An 8073-nucleotide genomic window follows, 5' to 3' on the forward strand; every position below is an offset into this window, starting at 1 on the left:
GCTCGGGGCAGAAAGCAGAAATCTAAAGTATCCGTGTGTGTAGGAAGTGAAGGGTGAAACAGTCAAGGCAGGAGACCAGACTGGGCACAGATGCTGGCATGAGACAGAAAATGTTTACACATGATGCTCCTCAGAGGACTGTCATCTTCCCCTGCTCTTTAGACCCTGAACCACAAAAAGACACTGCCTTCACAAAAACCTAAGAGACCACTAATTCTATGGCAAATGACAAATAGAGTCAAAATCTCATGGGTGCAAAGATAACATCAATTGAGGTGCGCCCCAAATTCAAAAATGCTATCATAAAGAAGGCCCATCGTGGAATAAGGGGGATACAAAGGGTTTTCTGAGTCATAGACACTGTGAATGGAGGGCAGACACTTTCAAAATGTTAATACTTTGTCTTTAATCTTGAGGATTCTGTACTTGGATAAAATGAAACATGATCAGACCCACCTTCCACTTCTCCCTTCCACTCCCCCCAAATCCTCTCTAATTTGGTTCCTTTCCGCTTAATTTCCTTTTGTTTGTTAACCTACTCAGTCCAATTATTGCCGCATTCATGCACAGTTCCCGGGACTTGGCTGGGGCAGCAAGGGAATGAGATAAACACACGCACACAGACAAGAACCTGGGGTCGAGGGATCTGGGCTCTCTACTGGAGAAACCTCAGCACCCCAGAAGTTTGACAAGATTATTAGATAGAGTTAACAGAGAAGTGGGGCCAAAGCATACGCCTGCACAGGAGCTGGGTATCACATACAGATAAATAAGGAGGAAGAGTTTACACAGCTCAACCAAGGAGACAAGTTTAGTTAACCTTGGTAGGAGGGCAGTCTTCAGATGCAAGCATGGTCGGGGAGAAAGCTAGAGTGGGTATTTTCTGCACACACTGCCGACACTCACACCAGCACCCCAGGAGAGCTTTACCGTCCCTCGGAGCTGGAGGGAACCCTATGGGGGTCCTTATGAAGCTATGCCTATATTAACAACACGCATTTGTTCAAGACTTCAGTCAGGGCTTTCTGAGCTCCCTACAAGCGCTGCCCACCTGTGTCAGCCAGTGGCCACACACTCAGAACAGAATGATTCTCCCTCCTCTAGTAACTATCAGCTGTCAGTAACCCCGGGTAAGGGATGGGACCGGGAGAGCACTCCCCATCTATGCCAGAACTGGGCTGGATTAGCTTAGGCAGCTAGCCGTGGCTGCTGTTGGGCTGAGGAGTGCAGCAGCCATGTCAGGTCCAGAAGACAGCACCTCTCGGCGCTCCTCCCCATTACCCAGCTCTTACACTCTATCTGCATCATCCTGGGAAATGTTCCCGGAACCCTGAGGGAGAGAGGAGGTGCCATAGCTGTCCCATCTATGACTGAGCCCTTGAAATCCCTTATTCTCAGCACTGAGTTACGGGAGTCTCTGCGCTAACCCTACCCACGGCATCAAGAAGCTCCTCTTAAAATCTTAGCGCCTTATTCTCTGTGTCTGTGTTCGTGTGTCAGTACAGGAGCGAGCACAGGTGCATGTGAGCATCAGGTTTGCACGCGGAGGTTAAAAGTCAACCTCAGGGGCTCATCCTTCCCTTCCACCTTGCTTGACTCAAGATTCTTCACACTGTACACACCGAGCTGTTGTCCTGTGGCTTTGGAAGCCTTGTCTCTATCTCGTCTTGACGGAGGAGTGCTGGGAACACTCTTACTGCACCATGTCTGGCTTTTATGTGGAATTTGGAGATCTAAACTCAGGCTCTAACACTTGAGCATGAAGCACTTTACCACTGAGCGATCTCCTGGCTCATTTTTAAATCTGCTATCAGACATTTCATCAATATCATTTCCTTTTTCATCTGTTTCTGGAGAATTATATATTTGGGAAGCCTCAAACCACCTTGTTTTTCTCCTGTGCTGAGATCCGTGCATCTGATGGATCAGTTATCTAAGCCACACCGATGAAGGGTTTTCATGGCAAATGCCTTTCTCATAAAGATGTGTCTTGGGGTGTGTTTGATATGCAAATTTAATTTTGGCTCTGGCCAAGGAGTATGGTGTAGTCTCCCTGCAGCAGGTTTTAGGAGTTGTGGACTGAAGAGAAAGGAATGTCGCAGGACTGACGTATACAGTAAAAGGGATGGGATGCCCATGTGTGAACATACCAAAAAAGGATCCGAGTCTGGTTGCCAACCAGTCTAGCTGAGCTGAGGAGGGTCAGGTTCAATGAAAGACCCTGTCTCAAAACAGTGGGATGATGAATGATTGAGGAAGGCACCTGAGAAGAACCTCTGACCTTGATACACATGCACACATAAACATACACTCTCTCTCTAAAATTTAGCCCCAAATTCTCAGCAACCCTGGCTCTATTTCTGACAGATTCACAATCAGGCCATACATAGGACCTGATACAGCTCACCCACTACTCCTGCAATGAGGCCTACACAAGCCCACCAGGAACCAGGCATCCGAAGTCTGTTTCTCCCGAGCTTCCACAGTATCCTGCCTCCAAGTACAGGACCTACCCCACATCTAGGGGTTCTCATCCAGGAAAGCCAGAAAAAACCCTTGAGACACAAAGACACGGCTCCCTGTCTCTCCTGGTTCTAATTTCTGTCTTTTGCTGAGTGACACAAAGAATTTTGACATAACTGACTAAGCCACCTGTAAAGAGCCGTGCTCCACTGGACCAGAAACAGCATAAACAACATCGCTGAAGCAGCTGGTGGGCCATGCCTGCAATCCACATTCCTCGCAACACAGGTAAGCCTCCCTGTGACCCATGCTTCATCTCTACTAGCTCTCCCTTCTCCAGGTACAAGGTAGCACAACATACCTAGAAAAGTCTTCCCTTCAAAGACAGATTCCTATGGAATAAGAAAAAGGGCCATAGCCGGGCAGTGGTGGCACACGCCTTTAATCCCAGCACTTGGGAGGCAGAGGCAGGTGGATCTCTGTGAGTCTGAGGTTAGCCTGGTTTACAAGAGCTAGTTCCAGGACAGGCTCCAAAGCTACAGAGAAACCCTGTCTCAGAAAAGAAAAAAAGAAAAAAGAAAGGACAAAAGAAAAAGAAAGAAAGAAAGAAAGAAAGAAAGAAAGAAAGAAAGAAAGAGGGCCATACCAGCACATCTCTCTCTAATGTCTAATCTAGTTGCAGAATCAAACCCCTCAATCACATATGCAGCTACTACTGGGGAACTTCCGTGTGTTCCTCTACACACTTGACTCTTCACGTGTGTCTTGTCTTTCTGCTTCATCAACACTAACTGCTTTACTCAATCTGAAATTTCTTTTGTTGAGAAACACAGAGAGAGAGAGAGAGAGAGAGAGAGAGAGAGAGAGAGAGAGAGAGAGAGAGAGAATATGAAGTCCTGGGTGAATGTGTATTATTGACATGGGCACAGCCATGTCAAAGACCCTAATAACTCAGAAATATGAAAGCAAAGTCTTACCTGGGTGACACTCAGAGGAATAAAAAGGAATAACAAAGCCTTCCCCTAGCCCAAGGGTTTAGGAAAAGACTGGCCAGTGTGTGCGAAAACTGGAAACCATAGCTTCCTCCCATTCCTCCAGGACTGCTTCCAGACAGCGACAGCCTGCTGGGACTACCTAATCCCTCCTCCTTATTGACGGTAGGAGGTGTTTCCATCAGTGAGCACATCCCACCCAATCACAGCTTTTCTGTAAGTTTGTCTGCCGTTCCTTCATTCCTACCAAGTCCCCCAGCCAGGTTTCCGCAGAACTCAGCACTCACACCCACAAACACACTGGCCCTGAGAGTCCTCGGGCTGTGTGACACAACCCTGAGTGGTAGCTCCCACTGCTGTTGACAATTCCAACGGACTAGATTCCACTCTTTGTTCTTTGTTTCAAGACTGATTTTATTATTTGTGCGAATGTGCAAGTGTGCGCGTGTGCAGACAACCAAACTCCTTGTTCTTAAAGAGAGTCATGGAGGTCAACTCTGTCTTTGCAGAAAGGATGCACCTTCACATCTACCCTGCATACTGCTATGCACAGAGGAGCAGGAGAGTAACTCAAGTACCCTCAGCTGCCACTGATGCCTTAAAGTCTTGTCCACCTCCCGATTTGTTTACACTGTACTACGCTAGGTTTCCTGTCGCTGGCAGCTAAAATCTCAACTGACGTACATCTGTATGTGCAAAACTCTTACAAGACTTAAAACCCAGAGCTTTTGATTTTCCTAATAGACAGTGACCCTCCCCTTAGTGAAACTCCAACTTTTGTCAAAATCATTGCTTATGACATGAAGCAGATCCCCAAATAAAGAAACTGGGATCTTTGAGACTGTAGCACATCAGACAAAAAGGAAAACACCATTTTTCTCTAATGAGCTACAAAACAATGCACACAAAAAAAATTGCAATACAACCAGCACTCTTCTCAAACTTGAGCAATCAAAATTATTGTAGAGGATTCTGGTTTCGTCGAGAAACAAAACATGACTTGAACACAAGGGAGACCACACACCGGCCCTTGGGAAACAAGAAGTCTCACAGGCTCTCCATTACTTAAGTCGGAGCAGGTGAGTCCATACCAGAGAGAAAGCAAAGTGCAGGGCTAGAGATACATCCCACAAACGGGAGACAGACTCTGCATGGTCCCTCAGTTCCTGGAAGACTTCAGCTGTCAGAACGTGGTAGGCTCAAGGTCACCCAGGAGGATGGGGGTGGGAGCAACTGCAGTCACCCTCCAACAGCTCCAGGTAGAGCAGGACCCAAAGTTTTGACCTCCTGCTGTGAATAACCAAATTTCTGGCACTGAGCCTGAATTTCTAATTCATATTTGAGGCCAAGAACTGAGTTAAACCCAAACCTAGAGTCACTGCCACTCAAACAGTGATGAGCAGAAAAGTAGCAAAGCACACAGAGAACTCTTCCAGGCCAGGAAACTTTGAGTTCAGGTGTGAGGCCAGGACGGTGCCCCAGATTTTATATCCTGCCTCAAGATCTTTACTGAGCCTGGAAAAGGATAGGTAGCTAACAGCTACCTAGTCACGGTAATACTCAAAGCCAGGTACCCACGCTAGGAAGAAGGAGCTCAGGCAGGATCCTCAAGTGTTTCAAGTCTCAAATGTCACATGTATTATCTTGAAAATTTAGAGTGTGCCACTCACCGAATAACAATCAAACCCATACTTTACTGTCAGAATTCTGCTGGACATTCCTAAAGAGGCAAATTCAAAGGGATTTACACCTGGCTATCAGCAAGTAACCCCAGGCAACCCATGTCCTGGCATGTCTTCAAACTGCAAAGTAAAATGAGTTAGAAAAAGCCCATTTTCTATAAGTTTGTACAGATTTTTAAAACTTAAATCCTAACTTTTCCTTTATCAAGTGTTCTTTTTCTAAGTCAGTGTTGTAACATCTTATCCCACATTCAAGTTTTTGGAGAAGGCTTTACTATTTTCTCATTCTGAAAAAAGAAAGAAAGAAAAGAAAAAAAGCAGTATCAGCGTTGGGGCAAGCCAGGTGGTGGTGGTGCGTGCCTTTAATCCCAGCACTAGGGAAGGAGAAGCAGGCAGACCTGTGTGAGTTTGAGGCTAGCCTGGTCTCCAGAGCAAGCGCCAGGCCAACTAGGGTTGTTACACAGAGAAACCTTGTTTCGAAAAACAAACAAAAAAAGCACTCGGGAAGCCACACCTGTGTTCCCGCTTTTCTGGGGTGCTCTTGGACCAGGAAGGGTGGTCAGTACCAAACTCAGCGTGGGCTGTAACCGCTACTCCAAACTTTGACTAATTTGGAGCGCGGGTTGCAGTATCCTCCTCCAGTTTTTACTGACTCCCCATTTTATGTAACAGAGAGACCCTACTTTACCATGAAGACTGGTGTTGCTAAAGTGAGTCATGTGCCAATTTGGTGACTATGCTAACATCACCAAGTGCACATACACTAGCTCAGATATCGAAGGTTAATCACCTGAGCGGCCTCTCAACCAGTTCCACACTTGAGGCGGCTGCTAGCACAGCAGGGCGTGCTGTCTTACAGGAAGCTTTCTGGAGAGAAAACTAAAGTCACGACAGAAGTACAGTTACAGTAAATACATGAACGAATAAGAGCGGATTATCCTTGTTATTGTTACTGGGCTGGGGATGTGGTTCAGAAGTAGAGCTTGGCATTCCTGAGACCATGAGCTCCATCCCCAGCACCCCCAAAAGTAAACATTACACACGACACCGAACTGCGTGCAGTAACTCTTACAAAGCTAGCAGAGCAGACTGATAATATCAGCGATTCCTTGAACTAGGATGTAACAATCATTACAAGGTTACAGGGATGCCATCTTCACATAAGTCGTTTGTCCTCCATCAAAGCATTAGCATCTGGCAAATGACTACAGACTAGCCTGATCTGTAGAAGTTTAAGCCACTAATGCAAAAGGAACAGGGCGGGCAAGCTGGCTGCTGCTGTAACCGCCTCCACCGGCATGTTCCTTCTCATCATACACACCTGTTCTTGTACAGTTCATAAACTGCTTGGCTTAGTGTTCCGTTGAACAAACCCATATGCTTTCTATCTTTTCCTCTCTCGTCCCCCCCTTCAAAAGTAGTGTAAATCCATATCAAGAACCTGGAAATCTCGGCCAAAAGCCTCTAAGAAGACACATCTTCACCATCCCTCTTGGCTACCTGCATTGTGCAACAGTTGACCTCTGCACTCTGCACGGGCCCTCTCGGGACCGCCTCTCCGGTTCCAAAGCTGGTAGCGTAGACAGCTGAAAGTGTGCGCGCGCGCAAGAAACCAAGAATTGGACTCCCACCGTGGGATCTGTGAACTCAAAAGCCAACTAGACTGAACTCAAACACGGGATCGCTGCCACTCTATACTGATGGACCGGTCTTGGAAGTGCACAGCCAAGTAGCAGAACGGGTGCGTAGCCAGGGACGACCTTGACACAGATGCAACAGGCTTCTCCGCCCCAGAGAGGTGTCCCAGTTTTCGACAACTGAGTGCAAACTGATAATACAACCAGAGATCACAAGGACGTCTTCACGAGGCACAGGAGAGATCTACGCTCAACTCTAGCAGGTGCTCCCAATCAAGCACGGTCCCCGGCTTTTCCAGGGGGAATGGTGGGCACGGACCCAGGCCGGGCTCGCCTCCCGCTCCGGTTCCCCTTGTCAAAAGAGGACGAGGGCGGGAAGCGCGGTCCGCCCATGCAACACGCGCTCCGAGTTCGTCAAAGTTTGGGGAAGCGGCTGCACCCCACGACGAGTTCAGTACCGACCACCCCTCCCGGTCCAAGAGCGCCCCAGAAAAGCGGGACTCCGGTGTGACTTCCCGAGCGCGCGCCCGCATTCACCGGTGTGCCTTCCCGAGCGCGCGCCCGCATTCCAGGCATCCGCTCCGCTACGTTTCGGCAGCAGCAGCGTGAGGATGCCGACCCCCGCGGCTCCGCTCGGCCCTCTTCGGCCCCGCTCGGCCCTCTTCGGCATCCCTCGGCCCCGCTCGGCTCCCCTCCCCTCAGCTCCTATCCCCACGCCCTACTCACCTGGGGAGTGGGAGGCTCCGCTCTCCGCGCGTTGAGTCCGCGATGTGGACGCCGGGAACCTATTGCAAAGCGATCCGGGTGGGCTCCCAGTCGCGCGTCTCTCAGCCGCTCTTTGTGTCTGGCGCCCGGCGCGCTCCCCTGGGCTCCCAAGGCCTCCGGGCACCGCCCCCTCGTTCTCGCGGGGCCTCCCCAGGGAAGGGGAGGGGCGGTGTCAGAGGGCGGAGCCTTAGGGGCGGGGCAAGGAAGCAAGCGGAGCTGGACCAAGGGGCCTAGTTGGTCAGGAAGAAAAGGATACAGTAAAAAAGTTAGGCTCTGGGAAATAGGGTGTCATAAAAAAACAAGTTATTTAAGTCCTTTCAGGTGGAGAATTCTACAGAGTGGAAGGCAGCCAGGGTCCTGTAAAAAGCCCATTCCATACTCTGATCAGCCATACTTTGGCTGTTTCCCTTTTGATGTGTCATAACTTGTCCCAGCCAGTGATGGACTGGACAGCTATGCACACCCTGTGGCCGTGGTGCAGCTGTAGGACATATAACCAGGGTTTGATTCCCTCTAGATTGTAGTATGAGGTTC

The 8073-nt window shown here is 48.9% G+C and overlaps 1 protein-coding gene across 2 annotated transcripts in view; it reads right to left on the reverse strand.

Annotated features, from left to right (window-relative positions):
* Ninl (ninein like) overlaps nt 1-7668 on the reverse strand; it is a 57756-nt gene extending 50088 nt beyond the window's left edge. For both annotated transcript variants that reach the window (XM_050132074.1, XM_050132073.1), the window contains exon 1: nt 7501-7668. The gene's annotated coding sequence lies outside the window, so the exon portion shown is untranslated. The remainder of the gene's footprint in view (nt 1-7500) is intronic.
* Nucleotides 7669-8073: the final 405 nt, after the last annotated feature.

Source organism: Alexandromys fortis, unplaced genomic scaffold (genome assembly GCF_014885135.2).
Source record: "Alexandromys fortis isolate MF-2015 unplaced genomic scaffold, M_Fortis_MF-2015_v1.1 scaffold_402, whole genome shotgun sequence".
Lineage (NCBI taxonomy): Eukaryota > Metazoa > Chordata > Mammalia > Rodentia > Cricetidae > Alexandromys > Alexandromys fortis.